Source organism: Lissotriton helveticus, chromosome 8 (genome assembly GCF_964261635.1).
Source record: "Lissotriton helveticus chromosome 8, aLisHel1.1, whole genome shotgun sequence".
NCBI classification, from domain to species: domain Eukaryota; kingdom Metazoa; phylum Chordata; class Amphibia; order Caudata; family Salamandridae; genus Lissotriton; species Lissotriton helveticus.
In genome coordinates this window covers 142,402,528-142,428,926 of record NC_136069.1, presented here as the reverse complement: position 1 = coordinate 142,428,926, position 26,399 = coordinate 142,402,528, and the positions used below count along the sequence as shown (strand labels likewise).

Sequence of the window (26,399 nt, the reverse complement as noted above, 5' to 3'; positions counted from 1 at the left end):
GCTGACGCTGGGGAAACACTGAGCATTGCCGCCATACCGGGTGGGGGAAAGGGTGGCGGTCGAGTTGTTGGCTGCTTCCGCCCTCCTCTATGCCGGATATAAGGAATATGTTCGCCCGTCCGCGCAGCGGGCGGGCGCAGCGGGCGCGCCGGCGGCGCGCCGAAGGACGCGCCAAAGGCAAGCCCGTCTGCGCCCGTCCGCGCCGGGACCGGGCCGAGGGCCAGAACCCCTGGCCCAGACGGGACTGTTAGCTATACATCATATTCCGCCAGTGACCTGCTACATCTAAGGTTAGTCCCATGTAACTCCTGCCCCCGTTATAACCCGGAGAACATCTCCCTAAATGGAGTCACCACTTGCCCCGGCTGTATGTCTCCTCTACCATTTATAACTAACAAAGCCCGATTCAAACAAGTTGTATGTAATAAGGCGAAAAAGAATGTCATTGCACTCATTAACGTCAGATCTTTAGCAAAACACAGGCAGGAAATACATGATCTAATTATTGACAATGACATAGACTCGTTATTCATAACGGAGACATGGATGGACGCTGAATCTGGCCCAGATCTGGTAATTGCCATCCCACATGGATACACTATACACCGAACTGATAGACAGGGTAAGAAAGGAGGAGGATTGGCGGTCATCACGAGACATTGTTTCCCAGTCAGAACATTTCCCATCGCATCCAAATTCTGTGAAGCATTTCAATTTGATATCAGGATGACGCCATCTTACAATCTTAAGGGAGTACTGATCTACAGACCACCCGGCCCACGTTCCGCTTTTCTGGACAACCTTACCTCATTGATTGAATCCGTGGTGACTGAGGATTCTTTCTTAGTGTTGGGAGATCTCAATTTTCATTTGGAGAAACAGAAGGATACCGATTCCCAAGCATTAATTGAAGATCTTGCAAGTTTGGGATTAGTCCAGCTTGTTAATGGCCCAACACACGAGGCTGGCCATACGCTGGACGGTATCTTCTCTAATATACAGGGTATTACTGTTACGGATATTCTACTCCTAACTTGGTCTGACCATTTTGTTATTCTCTGCACCATACCTATTAAGGTTCCTCCCCCTATTAATCGAATATACAATACTAAAGAACCTTTTAGAGTATGGAAAGACATCGATAATGCAGCTTTGGCCGAGTTGTTGACTAAGTCTTGCCCTAGTATATCCGCAGATCCCAATCTAGCCACTAAACAATTTACCGACTGGATAGGGAATGCTATGAATGTAATAGTACCTTTTAAGACCCTATCTAGCAACAGAAAGACACCTTCGTCCCCCTGGTTCACAGAGGAACTCAGACAAAAAAAACAAGAATGCCGTAGGCACGAAAGGCAATGGCGAAGATCTTACGATCAAGAGAGTAAAACCCTATATAAAAATATTCAGTCCACCTATAAAAAATTGATTCATGAATCCAAGAAGAAGTTTTTTGGGGATCAAATTGATTCCTCAAAAAACTCCAGTAAACAATTATTTGAGGTGGTGAAGCAGTTGGCCTGGAAGCCTATAGACACGGCCCCCTCCCCATCACAGGCTCTGTGCGACTCCTTGGCCGATTTCTTCTTCTCCAAAGTCAATGACATTTACTCTGAGTTCTCAATCAATGACACCTCCCCCTCACTTTCCACTCAAACTAGCCCTCCCACTTGCTCACTCTCCCAATTTGAAGGAGTAGAGGAGAATCAAATAAGGGACATCATGAGATCAATAAGGACGGGCTCAGCTCTTGATCCCTGTCCTCCTAAAGTCTACCTACCAGTGATTGATATCGTCTGCACTACCATCATGCAAGTAAGTAATACGATCCTTAGGTCAGGGAGATACCCAAACATGCTCAAAAATACTCTATTAAAACCTCTCCTGAAAAAACCGTCTCTGGATAAAGAAGTGTTGAAAAATTATAGACCGATTGCTAGCTTACCATTTCTCGCCAAAGTGCTCGAAAGGGTAATGAACACCCAGCTTGCTGATTATCTGGAGCAAAATCATCTGCTAGATGACACGCAGTTCGGATTTCGGAAACTCCACGGCACCGAGACGGCCCTCATCAAAGCTGCGGACGATATTCGAACAATTAGAGATCAGGGAGGGACAGCCGTCCTCATAATGCTAGACCTATCGGCTGCCTTCGACACGGTCGATCATTCTATATTGATCGACCGTGTCGGGAATTTAGGCATCCGATCCACTGCGAAGGAACTTATTACATCGTTCCTATCGAGCAGAACTCAAGCAGTCACGCTGGGACCTTTTAAGTCACCAGAGCTTGCACTAACATGCGGTGTTCCCCAGGGCTCATCGCTAAGTCCAACACTGTTTAATATCTACGTGTTGGACTTGGCGAGGGTGATCAAATCCTATCACATGAGCCTTACGTCCTATGCTGACGACACCCAGCTGGTGCTCGCTATCAATAACGATGGGGATCAGGTAGCGGCTCGGCTTCAAGAGGGTATGTTGGCCATTAAGAACTGGATGCAGGCCAACTGCCTGAGGCTAAACTCTGAAAAAACAGAGGTGGTCATCTTTGGTAAGATCGCTCCACAATGGTCCCCTGAATGGTGGCCTACCTCGCTGGGAACTCCACCTATACCGTCAGTTAAGGTCAGAAACTTAGGCATAGTTTTTGATGAGAAACTTAACTTTGCAGCACATGCAAACCAAACGGCTGCCAATGCCTATCACAAACTAAAACTCATTAGGAAAATAATCCCATTTTTATCTGATAGTGCGGGAAAAACAGTGGTTAGCACACTAGTGCTCTCATCCCTGGACTACTGTAATGGTTTATTTGCCAATGCACAGTCCAGGGTGATCTCCAAACTTCAAATGATTCAAAATGCAGCTGCCAGAGTACTTTCAAGGACCCCAAAATTTAAATCTGTCAGCCACATCATTAGGAGCTACCACTGGCTGACAATAAAAAATCGTATTAAATTCAAAACCCTCTGTTTAACATTCAAAGCTATTCATAACACGGGCCCAAGATTCCTGCAAGAGCAGCTCTCCATCTACTACCCTGCCAGACAGTTGAGATCGATGCAACTACAGCAGTTGGCAGTACCCCGCACCAGAACGGTTACCTGGGGAGACAGGCGTTTTACAGTATCTGCTGCCAGACTCTGGAATTCGCTCCCGTTAACCATACGAATGGCACACTCCCTGTTCCAGTTTAGGAAACTGGTGAAGACATGGCTGTTTAACCAGTAAGAACTCCCTGCCTCTACGCTTAATCACCCAGAGACCCGTCTAAGCAATCTTAGCGCCAAGACGCCTACGGGCATACGCACGCGCTCTACAAGTTGTATTAATAAATAAATAATAAATAAATAAATGTTGTTGCACCAAGGATATTGTGCTGCATAACTAAAAACTTATAAGGTCCTAAAAGCGAGACCTATTGGCTATGCCGATGCTTGTTCAATGATGCATCACAGCCACAGACCATACACATACAATCCATGTGCGAAGAATCTCAATTCGTTATAGACACATAATTTGCTCTCTTGTAAGCAGACATTTCGAAACACAAGTAAAGAAGGCACAAACAGTCCAGAAACAACGTTCCACCCATTGCGAGGTAAACTTGAGGCCATAAGATTAGGTTTAATATAAAATACACCATTATTGTTTATGCATAACAGTTTTCTAGGACTATTAGAGACAAATGCAACCCTTAAGGTGATATTGCGGCAGTCAGTGCTAGGGCAGGTTAACTACTTTAATTACCTTTGAGGCTTATACATAAATAGCACGACTAGACGAATCAGCTATTCAGCTCTCTCCGAAAAAAAATCATTAACTCGGACCAACAATGTAATGCCGCTGGCATTCTCTTGTGCAATGCAGCGTGGTTCGGCAGCACAGCTTATATAGCCTCTCGTGGTTTACACCTCTAATTTAAGGAAAAGACTGTACCTCTTTAGTGCTACACTTGCGGCCGACCGAAGGGATGGAAGGTTTTAATTTCAGACAGTGCTCTTCATCTTCCTTTTTTGCTATCTTGCGACAAGGACAACGAATCCTGCCACTCCTAAAACATCGTTGTCGGGAGCCAGGTCGAGATTTAGGGAACAGCAAAAGAAAATAAGCAAATACATATGCTATAAGTTTTCCTTAAATAAATTATAAAGTGAAAGGAAGACTATGATAAAAGACAAAATGTGGTTTGAATGCAGAAAAATGAGCGTATTATACAATGGACACATACCATGGCAATTTAATTGTATTTATCATGTTTCCGTTTACTTTCCATTGTAATTCCTTGTCTAGAATGTGTGTTTCATTCTTTAGTAGCTGCCAACAGACTAGACTGGCAAGATTCAGAAAAAGAAATCAGTGCAACACAGAAAGGTGACGAAGAACACCAATATATTGGCAGTCACCCCGGGCTAGATTTCGCTAGCCTGCCAAAGGAAACCAACCTTGGCGGTGAAAAGGAAAACTGACACAGGCTTCTCACACATACCTCTGATTTACACTTAATTAAAGGACCTTGTAATCTGACAAATCTGTCATAAAATATCTTCCTCTTATATGTGAAAGACTACCAAACCTTGTCATTTTAAAATAATTATGTGCTATTTTTCTGCAAATTACACAAGAATTATCACCAAAATAATTAATATTTCAGCAATCATAAATTGTAGGGAAAATAAAGGTACACTCTGTAAAAACAAACACAATTCGAGCAAAAGGACAGTTGACAGTGTACCCCGTGAAGACCTAGCACCTGATCTGTTATTCCTAGTTAATATATGTAAACGGGGAGTTCCCCATAGCTCATGTGTGCACACTGTTAATGCAGCCACTGCCGCTGCGCAATCCAATACAGGATTATAACAGATTTCAAACAAAATGCAAAGGTGCACCACTTAACAATAATAAAAGAAATAACTGGTCTGTATCCATAAAGTGTTTCTTTAGTTTCTTCTTTTATTCACAAAATTCTTGTTTAAAAGACCATAGCCGACGCGTTTTGTCCATTAGAGGACTTCTTGAGGGCATGAAAGGAGGAAATTGGGCACTCTCTGCCAGCGTCAACGAGAGTGACCACGGTGGGTATATAAAATTAGCACAAAAGTTGTTTCAGCAACTGTAAATATCACGAAGGAAGTGCTTCTCTAATATTTGTGTAGGAAATCAGAAGTATGATAACACTCTTAAACCATTACAGTGGCCACACCACAATACAGTGTGCCGAATCAGACCGGAGCAGCATTGTGGCTGTTTGGGGGAAATTTCCTGTTATCCCTGGCACACTGTATTGGGGTGTGGCCACTGAAATGATTTAACAGAGAGTTATCATACTTCTGATTTCCTACACCGATATTAGTGAAGCACTTCCTTCGACAAATGAAATGACAACACTACACTTAACATAACTGCATTTGCCGGTGGTTGACACAACTAGGCACGAACCAGGTGTTGACTCCATTTTATTTTTCAATGCAGGCATACTGATGTAAGTGTTTTAATTTCTCTTTTCACTGCATGCAACCAAAATTTGCTTTTGTAAAGCTTTGTACTGACTTGCTATTTTCAAAGAATCATGGAGGAAGCCTTTGTTACATTCAAGACCTTTCCTGTCAGTAGCTAATCACTTGCGTGACTTTCACAGTTTTAGAACTAGTTTGTACTGCCACACCCAATGACATTAGGTTAAAATACAACACATTAACATTTAGGGGATAGTGGTAGAATAGTAACATGTGGTTTGCAAATTCATTGCTACCTCCGATCACCTTATGGTGACTTCACAATTTCCATTGACTGCTAAGGTAAATTTGGTGATAAAAGTTAACAAATTTGGAGGTGAGCCCAACTTTGGAGGCAGAATCCTTGGCGGTTCATTTTATGCCTCTGACTTAGGATATTTTTGCCTTGACTTCATGTCACTTGCTGCTACATTTGATTGAACCTTACGCTAATTCCGTATAGTGATTTATTATGCATTTTCTTTTTGCCTGCTGTATTGCACCCTGAATTATTGTAATAAACCTTTATGGTTCTCATTTCACTTCTGACTCTTGAGAATTTATCTCTATGAAATGCTACTTTATTGATCCTGTGTTTGAGTGCTGATTAGGGACACATTGCCTCATACATGCTTGAGGTTTAACACCGTCCCCAATTCTGCGTAGGCGCTTTATCTGGAAAGATAGCGTCAACACCTATATAAATGCTTAAAGCAAAATCCTATATGGCTTTTCACTATTCAAAACACATGCCTATTAATTTTGCCAAGCTAGTTCCAGTGAAAACAAGCATACAACCTTTGATAATGTATATCTCATCCATAAAAACTGTAAGAAAATTAGTTGCTTACCTGTAACCACGGTTCTCCAGAATTGGTACCTTTTATAGAATCACATGCTTGAATCATCCCTATCGTCCCTGTGGGAGTCCTACTGTATCATTCTAAAGCAATAACATTATAATCATAGGCTACAGTGCAATGAAAAGTCACTGCAACAGTCTATCTACCTTATTTTGGAAAAAATAACAAAACTTAAGTAATAACCAATCAGGAGACAGTACCCTGTAGAGAGGCTGAATTCCTCAAATTTTCAAGCACAAGTGTGAAGCTATATGCTTGAGGAAATAAGGAAAGCCTCTCCGGGGAACGGGTGTGTCGCATGTGAATCTATGAAAGATACCATTACTGGAAAACTGGAAAACCGTAGTTACATGCGGCAAGTAACTAATTTGCTTTTCCAGTATTGGATCATTTCATAGATTCACATGCTTGAACCCGAGTGGACATTTAGAGAATATAAATACCCTTAGTGGATGGTGGGTAACAATATATATATATATATATATATATATATATATATATATATATATATATATATATATATATATATATATATATATATCTATTGACAAAGAGGAGGACGTTGCCAAAGTACAGGAACTTAAGGAGGCAATGAAAAAACGTCTGATCAGGTATCAACAAAAAATCATGACGCTCAAACCAGAAAAATTCGAGCGCGACGAAAACGATTACTGCCAGGGGCGTGTCCGTTAATAACGTTCGCCAAAAAATACGATGCCCCGAGAAAAGTCATGAACCAGGGAACCTTGATTACCCCTAGTTCAAGTATAGCAACTTCAGAATCAGAAGTAACAGCAGATGAATCAGGTGATGAACAGCGAGACTGTGCCACTGAACGCAGAAGAGTGGCTGTTCCTTTTCACACCGAGTTTCAATTGATACGACAGAACTGGCTGAGGGGGGGGGAGGGGGGGAAACAAGCCTCCAGAACAACAAGAAGAAGGAGAACCAGGAGATCGGGGGCGGCGGTAAAAGGAAGAGGAAGGGGCAGAGCAAAACCCCAGAACCGAACCTACCGCAACAAAAAGAAGTAAGGGACAAAATACAGACCACGGCGACTAATCTGACTGTAGTTAACCTTACGAATCGAACCCTCACAAATGAACAACATGAACTCTTGACTCTAGGACTCACCTTCTGTCCAACCACCAATCTGGAGTTCACGCAAACTAAAATCAATCTTTTCCGGTTCACCAGGAAATTGAAACTACATAAACATTTCAAGCTAAGACCGCACATTAAGGGACCACCAAAAGATGGGACGAGATTGACAGCAACTGATGCCTTGGTAGGCAATGACATGCCTTGTATTGAAGCCATGGATGCCTTAAGAACTGACATAGAACCTATAGATGTCAAAGGAATTGACATGGTGCAGCGGGCCGCATTACAGGGAATTGAACAAGAGAGGGATGAAAGTCATTTTAAACCCCTTTCTACATTCATTCCCCAGTCACCATGGGATGCCATTGATGCCTTTTCGGAGGCCATAACCATGGAATTGGTCAAGCACAGGAGGAGTACCAACATGAATCTATGTAATATTACAGAACCACAGAAAAAAGCCCTACAAGAGCTAATGAAAGACAAGAAAATCATCATAAAACCCTCGGACAAGGGGGGGAACGTCGTTCTAATGACAAGAGACTATTATCATGAAGAAGCAATGAGGCAACTCTCTGATGCAAAGTATTATACTATCACCACCAGGAATGCTTACGAATCTAGCATCAGGGAATATGACGATCTGGTTCTGAAATGGTACAACCTTTCCATGTTAGGAAAAGATGAACATATCTTCCTGCGCAGCAATAACCCCATAATACCGACTTTTTATCATCTACCCAAGCTGCATAAAAACAATGTCTCTCCACCAGGCCGTCCCATTGTGGCTTCCATTGATGGGCTGACAGAGAATATGTCCAAATTTGTGGACAATTACATCTTTCCTCTTGTCTTAGACTTGAAATCTTACATCCAAGATACCAAAGACTTTTTGAGTAAAGTGTCTACGATGGAGTGGAAATCAGACTATCTATTTCTGGTGATGGACATCACCAGCCTCTACACTATCATTGATCATACCCACGGACTGGCTGCTATTGAATACTATCTAGGCAAACGCCAAATTCGCTTTGCAAAACATAATATCATGCTGATTGAATTTGTGCACTTTTGCTTAACTCATAACATTTTTTTGTTTGAGGATAGATTCTATAGGCAAATCTCTGGTACGGCGATGGGCACCTGCTTCGCCCCTAGCTATGCGAATTTATTCGTTGGCTGGTGGGAGGAGCGGGTGCTCAGAAGCTGGAAGGAAGGTCAGGAGAGCGGCAGGGTGGTATACTGGTACCGCTACATTGATGACTTGGTCATCGTGTGGCAGGGTACCAGGGACATGGCAGAGAAATACATCGATTCTCTTAATGACAACATCTACAACATGCACCTATCTGGGACAATTAGTGGGTTGGCAGTGAACTATTTGGACCTCCGTGTGTACGTTGAAAATGGCCATGTCCACACCGCGCTGTATCGCAAGGAAACAGCGGGGAATTCTATCCTCTTCGCTAAGAGTGAACATCCACCTAAACTTATCAAGAGTATCCCCTACGGGGAACTCTTGAGAATTAAGAGGAATAGTACCCAAGACCGGGAATTCGAGGCGGCTGCCTCGGATTGCCTAGACCGCTTTCGCTTAAGAGGGTATGACGAATCGCTTTTATAAAGCGCACTGAAAAAAGTCAAGAAGATCCCAAGGGAGGACCTGCTCAAAAAGAAACAGAAAGGGTTGAATACCACTAAGAAGGATACATTTAGGATGATAACTCCATACTCCTCAGGCGCTAATAAACTTAAATCAATGATGCGCAAGAACTGGCACATCTTGCTCACCGATGAGGTGCTAAAAGAAGATCTACCACCATACCCGCTGGTGACCTTTAGTAGGGCTAGGTCCCTAGGGGATATGCTGGTGCATAGCCATTTGGAAGCTCCTATTATCCAACCTAACACCCTTAGGGAAATGAGTGGGTTCTTTCCCTGCGGAAAATGTAAAGCATGTGCCAAGAGCCAGAGGGTGTTTCATTATGACATCCATGATGCAGGCAGAACAAACAAAATTCATAAGTTCATCACATGCAGTACTGTCTATGCAGTGTACTGCCTAATATGCCCGTGTGGCTTACGTTACATCGCAGCACTATCAACCAGTTAAAGTTGAGAGTGCTGGAGCACCTTAGGGCAATTGATAGAGTTGATCCCTCGTACCCAGTAGCCTGGCACTTTGCGGAACACCATAACAAAGATAGAAACAAATTACGATTCTTTGGACTAGACCATGTTCCGTACAGCCCACGGGGAGGAGACAGACTTAGGAGGCTACGACCCCTCGAATCAAGATATATTATCTATCTGTCCACTAAGTATCCGAAAGGCATGAATAGTGGCGAGGAAATGGCAGTACACCTTGGCAACTAAGGGAGGAGAACCAGAATTCCTATATATAGAATTGAGCAATATGGTTTTCCCGCCTTGTTTGACCCGGCCTTTGTGATCATTTGACAACTGCAATGAATTTAACTATATGCTTTTGCTTGTGACTATGATGTGAAACTGTGACTTGTGGAAACTATCTGACATTACTCTCAAGTCTTTTATAAGTATCAATTTGATCTATCTGGTGCACCGATATATCATGTATTGATGAATTATTATCGCTTTTCAGGATCTGTTTGTCAAAAAATTATGATGATATTTTGATGAAATTTGAATATTTGATTATGATATGTATTTAATTATGAATTTCCCTTCAGATTTATTGTTCCCTTCTCTCCCAGTGTTAGAGACCTGGTAGTTTCTGCTATACGATGGTTATTCCGTTATCCGTGATAACTTGCCTGATATGAAATGTTTTGAACATTCTTTTGTAGTTCCGAGTATCATATTTCTGTAGATATTTATTATATGGTATGCATCTATACAGGGACACATGCCGATCCACGGCGTTATTATGTTTAAGCTCTCCTTTTCTTGTGAATATTTTGATTCACGTTGATACTTTGTACTGGTTTCTATCATAGGAACACGTTCAAAGATGGTGCCCATGCTGGTGTCTGTAGGGCTAGTCCCTTGTTGCTGTTTACCTCTGTCGACAGATATGTATTTAACCGGAACTGCTAGGTATCGGTAAGAAACACCGACGAAGGCTATCGCCGAAACGTTTGTTTTGCTGACATAATAAAATCGCTGTCAAACTGCTGCTGCCGGAGTGCTGTTTCCTTTCTTCATGGGAGAGGAAATTTGAGCGCTATATATATATATATATACGTGTGTATATATATTGTTACCCACCATCCACTAAGGGTATTTATGTCAAGGGTCAATACTGGAGAAAAAAATGAGTTTAGACATGGACCCAACGATAAGTGCTTAAAGTTGTTTTATTGCTCTGTCGCCATAACAGGTTTTGGCTCCTCTGAGCCTTGATCGATGGCAGGTTCAGATTTAGTGCATTTTTAAAATGACAGGTGCATTGTGAGAAAGTACCACTTGACATTAAAATCATAGACATAAAAGAGTAATATACAGTTGATGGTTCTAAAATTGGGCAACTTATATCGATGTTTCATTGTATGCACTTTAGGACAGTAATGACATGTAGAATAATTGTCCAGCCTTAATATTTATAACAGCTTTTGTCTTATTTCGGATATCTGTCAAGCATTTATTTGTTGATGATAGAGTTGCCATGCAAGCTGCCTGCTTTGCGTAAATATCATCTTGATACATAATTATTTATATGCCATTAAATTGAGCAAACGTGAATATAAAATTCATCATTAGATCAAATCATTGATCCTTGATGCAAGTCATGGGGTTAAATCCACCTAAGAGGCATTGCTGTTCTGTGTATATATGCCTCTTTTATAAAGTCTAGTTAACTTAAACCATTGGATTGCTTTAGTGCTAACATAAAGTGCTAAATAAATAAATATAATGCATGTCTCCGTAAATACTAGATTAATGTGTTCACATTTAATGTTCCAATTTGCGAACTCACTGGTTTTTATTGCAAATTCAATAACGGTATGCATACCCAATCAAGCAATATTGCCGTATGTTACCTTAAATATCGAATATAGATTTGTGCAAACTAATGCAAATGTAAATAGATAATTTAAATATCCACATATAAATATATAAATAAATAAATACATATATATATAGCAATTTACAATCATATAATTAACAACATAAAAGTCATGGAAACATATATTTATTATTTTTTCTATTTTTTTTATTGAACAGAGTAAAAAGCATAAAACATAGAAGGAGTATTTAAAAGGAATACCAATACAGATAACCAAATTGATACTTGTACAATCATTTCCATTATAAAATGCTCTCACCGCAGACATATTACATTGTCAAAAACTGTTTCTTAGATAATAAAGTGCAGGTGCTCAAGTGCTGAGTTTTCCAAACTTTTTCTCCAGTATATTATCCAGATATACTTTGAGAGGTCGGGCCCCGATACCATAACTACACTACAGAAACCAGAGTCCTTCGGGATCGAGAATGGACGCAATAGGGAGACCCACCAACCAATCGCTAAACAAGAAGAATTTCCACCCACCTCTCATCTTTCTTCGCAGAACAACACGGAAGCCATTGAGGGAGGAGCTAACCCCGGAAGCAGTGGCACAAACTCTTTGAAAGACGGGACAAAACAAGACAGAGGCGCGTTGTCCTGCGGAAGCGAAATCCGAGGTTAGGAGCCGAACACAGAAGTACCTGGCGACCTGGAGAGACGGGAACGCGAAGACGACGACGAAAGCGAAGACGGAGAAGACGACCACTGGACCGAAGATTGGTGGCATCCACCGGAGGAGGCTGAGGAGCGGCCGCAACTCTGGAGAGTTGCGGCGGGGCCGGTGAGTCACACCGCTTCACGGTCAGTGGGGCAGGACTGTGACGAGGGAGGAGGGAAGGGGGAGGCTGTCGGGTGAGGGTGAGGATCGACTAGTTTGTTTGTTTAAACTCTCGTAAGAAATTCCTTTTGGCGCACGCAACCTTCAAAGCATTACACTACCTCCCGTAGCCTAAAAACCCCACTTTATCAGATATCCCCTATTGTCCTGACTAGTAAGAATATTAGGTCCTTCAAAACACCGGGTGTTGGTGACGGTACCATTGAATAGGTCTAAACAGATTACACTGACGGCCCTAATTTTTTTCTTTCTCCTTGATGAGCCTCCGGTTCCTGATACCATCTCGGAGGTAGTGAAGTCCCAATCCACGGCCCCTGGCCCTATACCGGGAGACACCAAGCCTATCCCATCATCGTCTTCGAAGTACTCAGAAGAAGAGGAAACCCCCTTACCTACAACCCTACCATCACAAATTGTACTACCTGATAATAAAACAACCACTGCCAGACAATACATAAAGCCTCCGCGTCTATATATCCAGCCTGCCCTCCCACATATACTTTCCAGTACATTCAACTATAACATTGACTTAGCTTCTATCCCATACTTTAACAATGTGCAAATGCTTACATGAATTGCTATAAAATCATCTAGATGAGTTTACCCTTCGAGATCCCTCTCCATCTGATCCAAATAGCTCCATAATGAGATAAATCTTTTAGTAGCTCCCACCCTTTTTGCCTATGGTTCTTCAATTTTTTCACACTGTTAATTTTTTTAAACCATTCTAAAAAGAACGGTACTCTGGTTGTCCTCCAATTCTGGAGGATCAACAAACGTGCCACCAAGGAAGAAATTGATAAAAACATTTCCCCCCTCTAATTAGTAACTGTGGAAAATTTTGTTTTAATAAACCGAAAAGTGCTACCGCTGGCTCAGGTTCTACCCTAGTCAAAAGAGCATGGCTAAGTTCAGCACAAATTTTCTCCCGGAACTGGCTCAACTTTGGACATATAAAACAGACATGTAACCAGGAACCCTCTCCCATCTGTTGACATCGGAAACATTTATTCTCCACCTCGGGATACATCTTATGGAGTGCTTTAGGGGTGTAATAAGCCATCGAACGAGATGGAAAGGCCATTCTTTTAAAGTTTGCCGCTCTCAATGCCTTACTACCATGTTGTGAGATGATTTGCCACTCCCCACCTGAAAGTTGGCAAAGTGTTTCTTGTTTTATCTTTTCAAGAAAATTGGTAACCATTAGGGGCTGCCCTTGATTTCGGAATAATCAATACCAATTCCCTATACCTCGCAATATAATCCTACACAGAGTGGCTAAAACCAGAGGGGTATCTGCATTGGCTGGAAGAAGATATTTATTTACTAATAGTCTAATCTGTAGGTAACTAAAAAAAAAGGAGCCTACTCTTGATTTCCACATCTAGCTTGAACCACCTACCAATTAATACATCTCCCACCAATTAAGAAGTGGCCTAATTCTTTGAAACCCTTTGTTTCCCAGAGTTTGACATGACTATTCTGAATATGAAGGCCCAAACGTTTACATTCCATAAGGCGAAGATATTTATATCGTGAGGAGTGAGCCTTTATAGATTAACATTTCTGGAGTATACTGGTAAACACCTGGAGCGTCTTATATCTTGTTTTCTTTGGAAGTTTTGATTTTTTTATAAAAACAGGAAGCTGTTATCCCGCTACCTGAACTATCTGATTCAGGAAAAAGCAATCCAAGGATCCCTTACTATCAATTAATTGAGCAATTATGTCCAAAAATTCTGCTTGATATAATAATAATCTACATTTGTAAACCACGAACAATCACCCGTAAGGGTCTCTAGGCGCTGGGGGCCGTTGGGAAGATTAAGCAAGCTATTGCCCAGAGTCACATGGTGCTGGGCTAACCTGCCGCCGGAGCCGGGGATCGAACCGTGATTCCCAGATTCCAGCGTCAGTCGCCCTGGCCGTGGCGCCACACCTCTCCCTAGGTACGAATAAGTGCCAGCCCACCCCAGCTAATATCGAGTTGGAGTATTGATAGTTTTACCCGTGATGCTTTTTTATTCCAGATGAATTGACAAAAGATTTTTTCCAATTCTTTAAAATATTCAGTATTGGTTTTAATCGGAATGTTAGAAAACAAAAAGATTAATAATGGTAATATCAACATCGTTATGACTGCCAGGTTATAGTTTATCCCAACCTGTGCCTGAACCCCTTGATATATATTTTGAAGCATAGCTATAGTCTGGGGAGCAAAACCAAATCTTTCGAGACCAAAAAATAGAGCACCCCAGTTTACCAAGTCAAACGCCTTCTCTGCGTCGACTATCATTATCAAGGCGGGTGTTTGATTCGTATTAAAAAAGTCGATCGCTTGGACTAGATAACTCGTATTAGACGACATTGACCTGCCAGCTATAAATCCAGTTTTATCTGTATGAATCGCATATTGGGCTACTGGAGTAAAACAATTAGCCCAAATTTTCATCAGGATCTTATAGTCTGATATTAACAAACTGAATGGTCTGTATGAGCTAACATCTCTGGGGTTCTTTCCCTTTTTAACAAAACTGACTATCGAGGATTCTTTGAAGGCTGCTGGAACATCGCCTCCGGCCTTAACATAGTTAAAAAGCTCCAGCAGAAATGGTACTAGCTCTTCCGAGACCACCTTGTAAAATTCAATCGGAAGGCCATCATTTCCACAGGCCTTACCTCCTGGCATTGAGGTCATGGCTTTACAAATTTCAACAGCTGAAATATCAGTCATTAATGCTTCTTTATGCTCTCTAAAAATCTGAGGGAGGGTTAAACCCTAGAAATAATGTTGAAGTGCTAGATTTGATATCTGGTAATCAGTTGTACATAATTCCTTTTAATGATCTAAAAAAGCTTTGGCAATTGCATCTTTTTCCGATGTTAAAATCTGTGTTCCGGGTACCACCACTTCATCAATTACCGCTGCTTCTTGTTTTACTCTGGTAGACCATGCTAGCAATTTTCCTTTCATCTGGCTTTCCTCTTAAACCCTCTGCTGGTATGATTGCAAGCTACATATCTCTTCCATACTAAAAAAACTCCCTCAATTCCTGCTTCGCTTTAGTTAGTTGCTCCCCACTCAATGACCTCCCCCAGAGGAGCTATTTTCTCTTAACAAGGCAGCATCAACAGCTTGTTGGAGTTCTGATATTCTACTCTTACGCGCTCTTGTTTGCTCTGACATGTAGGCGATCATTTGCCCTCGTATTGAGGCCTTAAAAGCCTCCAGATTGAAAAAAAGCCTAGCAGTACCCTTATTGACCTGCAAAAACTAATTGATCCATTCTCTGATACTACTAATCCATTGTGGATTGGTTAACAGCAGTCTATCCATCTGCCACCTGAATTATCCCCTTCTTCCTAATTCTAGATCGATTTCAACCTTTACCAGAGAGTGGTCTGAAAAGGAGTTAGTCCATATCTCAGCATTCAAACATATGAAGGAGCGGGAAATTTAAAAACAATCGATACGGGAAGCAGACAGGCATTGGCGAGAATAATAAGTGTACTGCGTTGCTTCACTATGAATCTTACGCCAAGGATCAACCAGTTGGTAGTCTTGTTTCATTATGTCGATCAGTTTTTTGGTCCTTGGCTTCAGCTGTTTCTTAGCTTTATTAGATGTATCCATTACTAAATCTTGGACAAAATTAAAATCACCACCTAAAATATTTGGACCCACTGCCGATCTAGCTATATCATTATTCCTTTTGAGAGCTACAGAGTCATCGACAACTGGTGCATAATAATTCACGAACTTTAGATTAATTCCATTTACCCTTACTATAACCCATATCCATCTGCCAAATGGATCTCTCTGGATCTGGATAATTTGCCAATTTATGCCACGTCCAAAATAAATGGCCACCCCCCTTATTGCTGCCTGAGCAGATGCGAAATACGCCCCAGAAAAAGCTTTAGGAATATATCAATTTAGTGTATTCGTCTTAAGATGAGTTTCCTGTAAAAACAAAATTCGTGGTGAAAATGACGCCAGCCATCTTATTAATCCCCCATATTTTTGCTTGTTAGAGCTGCCATTAACACTAATTGAAATAATGCAAACTCTATAACCCATTGCTACGGCTATTACTTAAATCAAAAACGTTAACAAAAATATATTTCCTTCAAAATATTGCATTCCGTACCTCTGCTAATTTTTTTTTATTTGCTCCACATGCTCTGCTGACGCTAGTGTGATCGTGGCCCCTCCCCCACTCGTTCATGGCGGACTCGGTTGTTTGACGGGCGGCTTCTCGGCTCTCAAGCAGCCGGTCTAACCAGCGTTTATGGAGGCAGAAAGGAGGAGCCGGTTTAAAGCACCCTGCAGAGGATTTCTCCTTTCCTAAGCCCAGCTGTTTTTTTTCTTGTGTTCTTGCCAGTCTCTCAGGCTATTTCTTCCCCGAGCTGGAGTAGACGTTCGAGGCATCAGTGGCTGTTGGCTTGTGTCTTTCACGGGTAAGTGCTGGCGTTAAAGGCTTTTGGAGGAACTTGAAACAGGTTTTTTTTCACCTGCTACCTGTAGAACTGATCTCTTTGATTAAGAGTTGGCTAAACAGGTCCATCTTGCCAGAGACTTGCTGGACACACAAAGGGGGGAAAAACATTGGGGGAGTACCAGTATCCCTAGACTTTTTACTTTTAAGGGATAAGGAGGGCCAGAGGTTATCAGGCAATGGGGAAGTACCTAAAAGCCCCAATCTGCTTGTTAACATGGAGACAGTACCCACTACTAAAACAAAATTGAGCACGGCCCAGTTGAAGGCAGCAGCAGCAAGAGTCGAGATGTGGCTCTGCGCTCCCAAGTCCTTTAAGTTCTGAGGAGGATTCCTCGGAGTCCAGAAGCGCAATCTCAGACTGTGGTATGAGTACCATTGAGTTGGGCAACAATATACATATGTTATTTCATCGCCAAGTTGCCCTGTTGCTGGGGTGAACGTGCGCTTTACAAATACATGTTTTATGTTATGGTAAAGTCACTGTGATTACAATACAAGGGCAGCTCGGTGATGGGAAAAGGTTGGTGGAAGAATCCCCTTTACAAAATATTGGCTTAGTTTCAATCGCTGAAAGTGATAAGGTTCATGAAGCTGATGGTGTTTTTGAGGCAAGGGAATCAGCTATCGCAACATGCTTGGGAGAGGGGGAGGACCCCTGCTCATAAAGAGGCCAATATAAAAGGCACCATCAATGGCCCGACGGGTGAACCATCAAAGGATTACCCATTGTTCTTCAAGGCGAAAACAGCATCAAAGTCCTTCATTCCATCAACAACATCTTCAGACTTGCAGCTTTCCTCACGGGATACACAGTACGGCTTGTTACAGTGGGGTTTCCCAGAAGTCATCCCCCCTCTCCAAAAGGAGACTAACTAAACTAACTTAAGACAAAATCTTAAACTTAACTTAACTTAAAGTTAGGAGTCCTAACTTTACTACTCCTAAACTGAGAAAAACTCTAACTTTAAGACTTTCGGTATTCACAGAAGGCATTTAGGAGTCCTAAAGTTAGGACTCCTAACTTCTGTGAATACCGAAATGAGTAAGTGCCTTCTGTGAATACCAAAATGAGTAAGTGCCTTCTGTGAATACCAAAATGGTAGTAAGTTTAGGATTTCGTCTTAAGTTAGTTCTGTGAATCGGGCCCTCAGTTATCATCGCAGCCGCAGCCAAAGCCACAGCTACAGCCACAGTTACAGCCTCAGCCATTGATACAGATCTTGTGGCTGCCACAGACCCATCTTCAGTCGGGGTCCGCTACCCTCATTGGGGATGAAGGTAGAGAGGCAATATTACAGGAAACATCAGGCATATTCCCATTAGAGTTAGTTGAACGGCAACAATGAGAGGCTACCTCAATGCAACTCGACATAAAGACTATGTTAAGTCTGCTCTTAGATGGGATAAGGGAGCTGAAGGTCACGCAAGCTAGCGATATAGCATCTCTTCACCATCGTTGCACAAAATGTAAGCTGCACTTGGCGCCCTCCTGGTCAGAATGCAAGAAGCAGAGGGTCGAATTTCCCAGTTAGAGGACCAAATGAACTTGATCCAGCAGCAAGTTAACTCTGCTATCAAGGAAAAAGCCATACTTGAGAATAAGCTTGAGAACCATTCTAGGCGGTCCAATCTGCGTATAGTTGGTATTCCGGAGGGATGTTAAGGATCCCAAACAATACAATGGATTGAGACATTTATAAAAAAATATGTTATTCCAGAATTTTCAGGGGACCTCACCATTACAAGGGCCCACAGAGTACCATCCCAGCCTTTTCCTAATTCCAAGTTACCTCTGACAATCTCGGTGAACTTTGCTGGCTATCGTATAAAAGATCAAATACTCACAAAAGCCACCCAAGCAAAGAAATTTTCGAGCCAAGTAGGACTTAGTTGCCATATTTTCTCTGACATGTCCGCAGCAGCGGCGCATTAGTGAAAGAAGTTTGTGAAACTGTTGTATTTGTTTAAAGCTCAGGGCGCTCAGGCCACAATTGCACAGCGGTCAAAACTAAGAGTCCTAGTAAAAAGAAAATTCCACATCTTTTACCACAAATATCTACCGTGTCATAGATCAATCTTGGAAAGGGTGGGAAATCGGTTTTTGATGTTGGGGGAGAGTCAGATCACCTAGGGTGCAATTCCATGGCACCCAAAAGGGAGTATCACCCGAGAGGTGTGGGGAGGGGTAGGGTGGGCAATTCCTCTTCCTTTGGGGGGGGAGTTTGGACACAGGGAGGACCATAGGGGGGTCTGGGCACTGGGGGAGGGAGGTGGAGCAAATGTAAACCTATAACTTAATATTATAAAATTGTAAATTATTGCAGTTAAAAGATAAAAACCCATAAAATGTCCTAAACATAGTTCTCATAAACACGTATATAAATCCTAAATTGCATTTAATCCCCCTGGATGTTTAGAATCCAACTCTAGAATGTATCTCGTTTCTAGTCTTCTAAGTTTACATTCTCTATCCCCTCCGTGCCTGCTGGGGGTAACTGCATCAATCACATAGTAGCTGAGTTCCAAAAAGTTAGATTTATGCAAATCCCTAAAATGTCGTGCTACAAGGTATGTATTGCCTTGTTTAGTGGTTAGTGATTGCGCGCAGATGTTGTAACTCCCTCTTGTGTACTTGTAGGTTGGTGCTGCCTATGTACTGGAGGCCACACGGGCACAGCAACACATAGACAGCATATTCTGTATTACACCTCAGTAACTTTTTAATCTTGTACTCCTTGTTACTGAAGAGGGTACTGTACGTGTTCTTGTTAATACCATGGAGGCACACCTTACAAGTTTTACACTTGAAAAAGCCTTGGTGTGTTTGCAGCCAACTGGACTTGTTTTCACCAGGCTATCTTGAATGAATGGTGCTCTGCTACAGGTGAGGGACACCCTTTGCGGTAGCAGGGGTCCTATCACCGGGTCATTCAAAACCAGTGGCCAGTTTTGTTGAATAATGTTTTGTAGGGTTCTCAGTTGTTTGCTGTGTCCCATAATGATCCCAAACTCATTTATGTTGTGGCCTTTCTCTGACACCTTTGCATCTAGGGTCTCCGGCGTATTTAACTGTTTGTCTCTAAGTAACTCCTCCCTTGTTTGTAGCATAGATTTTGATATAGCTTAACTAATAATGTCTTTGGAGTATCCCCTTTCCCGGAGTATCATACTGCTGTTTTCCTGAGCTGATTTTAAATCAGTATCATTGCTACAAATGCGACTAAGGCGTAGCATCTCCCCTTAGGGTGTACTATTGATTAGATGCTTAGGGTGTGCACTGCTCACGTGTAGAGTGGAGTTACCCGCAGTCTCTTTTCTATATAGACAGGTCTCAATCTTATTGTTATTATTATTTTATTGTTTGCACCAACCAGTAGTTACATAGCAGTGATAGGCATTGGATTCATCATACAATATTTTCATTTCACATGGGAATACATTCTGTATTTTATACAAATCATTTAACACCCTTACAACTCTACATTTCGGCAGACAAGAACCATTTATCCAAAAAACAAAAAAAACTACTTCATCCCCACTAGGTCCCTCGTCACTTTTTGTGTGATGTGCCTATTACACGTGAGTTACGTTTATTTATATTCAAGAGTCGAGGTATAATTCTTTAGATCAGTCTGCTTCTGCAGCCTCAAAGACCACCTGTAAGTATTGAACCAGCAGTTCCCAAACGTCTCTGGGCCTCGAGGCTTGTGGAATGTCTTCGGCGTATGTCTCTAGCGTTGCCTAACAATAAGACATAACTGTAATCCAATCTTTTAGTCTAGGAGGTCTCTTGCTACCCCATGTCATCGCTATGCTCCTCTTAGCTAGCAATAGTGCGACTGCTAGAAATGTTCTACCACTAGTGTATTTGAGTTTCCTGACTCCTAAAATGCATACCAGGGGAGTGTTAGGTATCCGTTCCGATAGCATCTCGGTAAGTGCATCAGTAACTTCGCTCCAGTAGATCTGTAACCGAGGGCATGCCCACGACATATGCAAGAAATCAGTGCTCGGTGTCCTGCACCTTTGACAGTTGTTCGACTCTCTAAGACCTAGTCTGTGTAGTTTAGCCGGTGTGTAATATAGTTGGTGACTAAATCTGAAGTGAATAATGCGCAAGTTGCAGTTGGATGTGAGTAATGTGAGTTGTGTGCAGCTGTATTTCCAGTCTTGTTGAGCTATTGTCACACCCAACGTTGTTTCCCACCGTTGCACTGCCATGTTGGGTGTCTCGGCCTGCTCCTCTTGGGCCGCATTGTACAGTCGAGTCACCAAGTTTCTACAGTTAGGGGCCGTTAGCAGTATCTGCAATGTGTTTAGTTGTGGGGGTTCATCTGGGAATGTACTGTATAAGTCCCTAATCCCGGAGCGTAGCCGTATGTAATCAAATTTCTTCAATGGAGTTTGATGGGCGCAAAATGAATGGTCTGTCAGGCTAATAAATTTATTGTGTGGGAATAAAGTGCACATAGTAGTCAAACCCATCTCTGTCAGCAGGTCTTGCATGTTTTTTTCTTGTGTTACAGTGAGATTGGGATGTCTTGCCGTAGGCAGCGCTCTCGCATAGACTGGGAGTTTGTGTGCTTTTTCTGCTAGTGCGTGCCACGCCCGAGAAGTGCATTGGGCTGTTTGTATCTTATTTTGTGATGTGTGTTTCACCGGATCCGCTATTAATGCAGTCAATGGCTTGGGATGTACACTGTCTTTTTCCACCGCTATATGTGGGATAAACGTGTGATGTTTTGTCAAGAAATGTGCGTGGTGTGCCAGTGCATAAAGATAATATAATTCAAAGTCTGGTGCCTCAAAACCCCCTAGGTGGTAAGGTAATGTCAGTGTCTTCCAGCCAAGTCTGGCTTGTTTGCCGGCCCATGTGAGTCGTTGCAAGATGGAGCGTAATTTCATTAAAAAAGGCCTTTGTTAATCATATTGGTATGTTCCAGAAAAGGTACAGGAACCTGGGCAGTATAATCATTTTTTGTAGAGCTATTCTGTCCGTCATGGAGAGAGGCAATTTTATCAATTTATCCACCTGTTCCTCCAGTTTCGCCACCGCTCTTCCGTAGTTCTCTCTGATTACAAATTCTGGGTTCCGATGTATCCAGACTCCCAGATATTTAACTGGGTCCGTCCGTCATGTTAGAGGGTATTCCATAGCAGGTTCTGGGGTGTCAGCAGTGAGGGGAATCCCCACAGATTTGTCCCAGTTTATTCGTAGGCCTGCATATTGTTCATATTTAACATATTCCCTAATAAGAGGGTTAAGATTCCTGTCTGGATGCATCGTGTAGAGGACCATGTCATCAGCGTACAGTGAAATTCCAATGGGTCGGAGGTCAAACTGCAAGGCCGCTTCGGAGTGCGTCTGCCTAATTTTACAGGCCAGAGGTTCCAGGATGAGGGCAAACAGCATGGGTAACAAGGGGCAGCCCCATCTGGTGCCTTGTGTGATCTCTATGGGGTCTGATGTGTTCCCGTTTATTCTTACCCGTGCTCTAGGCAAGGTGTATAATAGTGAGATCCACTTAAGGAATGGTTCCGGGAACCCCATTGCACGAAGGGTGACAAACATGAAATGCCACTCCACTGTATCAAATGCTTTTGCAGCATCCAGGAGTGCCTCGGCTGCTGGAATTTCTGGATCGATGTGATGATATAACGCAAAAACAGTGCATATATTATGAGTGGTAGATCGCGTTGACATAAAGCCTGCTTGGTCTGGCAATACCAAATTACACAGTAGCGGTTGAATTCTATTCACTATTATTTTTGCCAGAATCTTAGCATCAATATTGATCAAGGATAGAGGTCTGTACGCTTCGCACTCGGTAGGATCCTTGCTCGGTTTTGGGAGCGCTATCATCAAGAGCGCCTCACTGAGGGAGGTTCTGAGTCTGCCTTCCTCATAAGCTTCCTCAAGCATTTCCGTAAAATATGGGATCAGCAACTCACTGAGTTCTTTATAAAATTCCCCAGGAAAGCCCATCCAATCCCGGTGCTTTGTTGTTTGGGAGGGATTTAATAGCATCTACAATTTCATCTTTAGTAATATGGTGGCAGAAACGTTTCCGATGCGTATCGGATAGCCATGCTAATGTCTTGCAAATATTCTTGTATGTCTGACGTGGAGGCCGTCGTCCGGGTAGTGTATAGATGATTGTAGTAGTTGGTGAAGCAATTTAGAATAGCTGGGGTGTCATGCACCTTGTGACGCTGAGCGTTGTGGAGCTGTGTAATGTATGCTGTCGTGTGGGTAGGTTTATTTTGTACGATAACGCCCTTCCAGGTCTCCCACCCTCTCCGTACCTCCTAGCTGTGTATTTTTGCGAGATATATTTTATCTCGTCGTCTGCGAGCTCATTATATTTATCCATCTGCGTCCTAATGTCGGCTAGTAGTGAGCCATCGTCGGTGACTTCAAATTCACGCTCCAGCCTATTAATGTCTGCTTCTACTCTCTCAAGTTGTCTTTCTATATCTCTGAGTATGCCTGCCTGTTTACTAATGGAATGGCCCCTTATTGTGATTTTGAAAGCCTCCCAAAGTTTCTTCGTGCTTTTTACCGATCCAGAGTTGTGTTAAAAAAAATCTATTATCGCCTGGCGTAATTCCTCTCAGAACACCTGGTCTTGGAGCGCTGTTTGCCTCAACTTCCACGTACTCAATCTTATTGTTACAGATGTAAATTTGTGTGTTAAGGAAATTTACTGAAAATTGACTACTGGTTGCCGTGAAATGTAAATTGATATTGTTTTGATTAATGGAATTTACAAAATCCAATGCCTGTTCATATGTTCCTTGCCATATCGCAAACAAATCATCAATATAGTGGAGCCACATCTTGATGTTATTTTCAATGTAATGGCTGTGTTCACCTATGAGGACTAGCTCCTCCCACCAGCCCATGTGAAGACAGACACAAATTCACCATCTCTATCAGCATTTTATTATGCTTGTCACAATTAGAAGGTCTCTGAGCCAGTTAATGCTCTATTGCCTTAACCCCATCAATGTGTTGAATACTGGTGTATAAGGAGGTTACATCTAGTGCAATCAACAAATTTTTATGATGCCATTAGAAATTCTTAATTTTCCTTAAAAAATCAATAGTATCACGTACATAGGATGGTAAAGCTTTGACAAAGTCCTGTAGAAAAAAGTCAACATATTTTGAGGTATGTTCTAACAATTCTTCCCTGGCCGAGATTATGGGTAGACCGGGAGCTTTCTTTGGGTCCCTATGTATTTTAGGGATGAAGTAGATAGAAGGGGTAGTTGGATTTTCTTTTCTTAGGAACTTGTATTCATTCTTCCATGGTTATAAGTCCCTTGGCTTTCCATGATGACAGCTTGTTATAAAAGTCCTTGTACATTGCTTAGAGGTTGAAAGCACTGCTTCGACTGTAACAAGATCTGTCATTCAGCTGACTGAATGCTTCTTTTTTGTACTCTTCCTGGGACCAAATAACAATATTGCCTCCTTTATCACTGTTGCGAATAACTATGCGGTTGTCTTCCTGTAATTTTTTGATTAAGTTATTGTTTTGTTGATTTTGTTTATTGAATTTGTTCAGTGTCATTTGTGTAGTCCTTTTTAATTTTTTGATCTGTGCTATAACTGTTTCATGGAATATATCAATGGAATCTCTGGGGGTGATGGGGTTAAATGTAGATTTAGTTTTAAATGGTGTTTGTTGCTTGGATGTACCCCAACTTTGTTCCCTATGATTTGAAGTCTCCATGTTAGTATTTGCTGCCCCTTCACTTTGATGTCTTGTGTCTCTCCCTTCCCACAGCTCCTACATTTCTCCTAGGCGGAGTAAATCAGACTGAGAAAGATTAGGATACCTCTTTAGGTCTGTAAGTTCTTGTCGTTCTTGTTTGTCTTGTGTTTTGGCCAAAACGTGGTATTTTTTTAGTTTTAATTTCCTGACACTTTCATACAGATCCTTTCTTGTGGCTGCATAGTTCAAATTAATACCAGGGGAGTATGATAATCCGAGGCTCAGTATATTTTCTTCCTGCTTTGACAGTTTGATGTTCGCTAGCTTCACAATGGTATTAAGGGTTGTGCCATTTGTGTTTATTTTTTCTGCCAATATCCCCTTCCTCTTTTTTTGTTGACATTGGTATCGCCGCCTATTTGCCTTGCGCCTCTGCCTCCGCCTGAAGTTTCTGTCTGTTCGACGTTGCTCCTCTGTGGTCTCGGTCGGAGGGTTTGCCTCCGCTCGCAACATAAAAAATTAAGTTTCTGGTGACGGGTTAGGCATTTGTCTTCCACCTCGTGAGTTTCTCATATCCGACTCCGATTCGCTGCCCCCAGTCGAACTTAAGTCTGATTGGGATGTATCTGTTAACAATCCACTACTCTTTGTCATCGTTGTTTTAGTACCCTCACTTGCTCTAAATTTAGACACCCTTAATGCATCATATTTCTAGGCAAAGGTAAATATTTGTCCCAACTCATAATCGTTTTTGTCCTTTTGAAATATAAAGGTTTTCCTTTCCTTAATCTTATCCTCCCCCTTTTTAAGCCTGAGCATAATCTCACTTCGTAATTTGGTCTCTTCATCAATCTGGTCTATGTTTTCCAACTCCACATTGATTTAATCGATATCCTTAAGTAGCTGTGCATGGTCTATGTCAGCATACTTAATTAAAATCAATACCAGTTTCTGGGGTAATCGAAGTTGCACTCTGCCCATTCACGCATCAATTCAGGGTTAGGATTTTCATAACTAGGGGCAGTAACAATCCTCAGGCCCCTTGGTATTCTGCCCACGCCAATATATCTCTGTAGGGAACGAGACTCCCACCACTTGCACTGTTCCATTTTCATCTTTTTTTCTAATGTTTTAAATTTTTCTTTTTTATCCCACCAAAGAAAGTTTATCACGCGCAGTCATGCAACAAGACGATGGTATAGCACAAAAGGGATTTATTGCTCCATAAACCCTGTGTTACGTGTTTCACCCGTCATGAGGCCTTGTTCACACACAGAGTGAAAGGGAAGAGCGATTTACATGTACATGCTGCAGAAATAAACATAGGACTAAAACGTCAAGTGACACAGTAAATGCGGCGGCCATCTTTTAACTGTCTTGTGCACATACATAGCACAACTCTGGCTGCTGCTGTTATGTCGGAAGAGTGTGAAAAGATTGGGGATCACTGCCGGATACAGCTGCCACGATTTGGAACGTGCAGGGCCATTTCAGAGGTAAGCGTCACTCGGGATGGTTAAAGGGGGGTACCGCTTGTTTCGGAGGATAAGGGGAGGGCCTGACCTTGGCTGCCTTCGCGAGGCACAAGGGTCTCTGATTGGCGTCTGCATGCACCTTTTATGTGACCATTCCGTACTTTCAATGTTTGCTACTGCTCTCACCATGTCAATCCTACGCATACGGCGACAATTGGATTTCATTTCACTGAGGGCACCGAAATGCAGCACTTTGGGAACACGCAACAGCTGTGGCATCTGTAACCATATGACACTATTGTAACTACTGTGTCTATTTATCACGCTATTGGTCACGTCGG

The 26,399-nt window shown here is 42.2% G+C and overlaps 1 protein-coding gene across 20 annotated transcripts in view; it reads right to left on the bottom strand.

The window, feature by feature from the left end:
• The window catches only part of ZBTB20 (zinc finger and BTB domain containing 20), a 2,277,743-nt gene that overhangs the window by 919,891 nt on the left and 1,331,453 nt on the right, over positions 1 to 26,399 (bottom strand). For 2 of the 20 annotated variants that reach the window (XM_078656745.1, XM_078656748.1), the window contains exon 1: positions 3,943 to 4,059. The exons of the other annotated variants lie outside the window; for them this stretch is intronic. The gene's annotated coding sequence lies outside the window, so the exon portion shown is untranslated. Of the gene's footprint in view, positions 1 to 3,942; positions 4,060 to 26,399 lie in introns of those variants that run through there. 20 annotated transcript variants of the gene reach the window in all.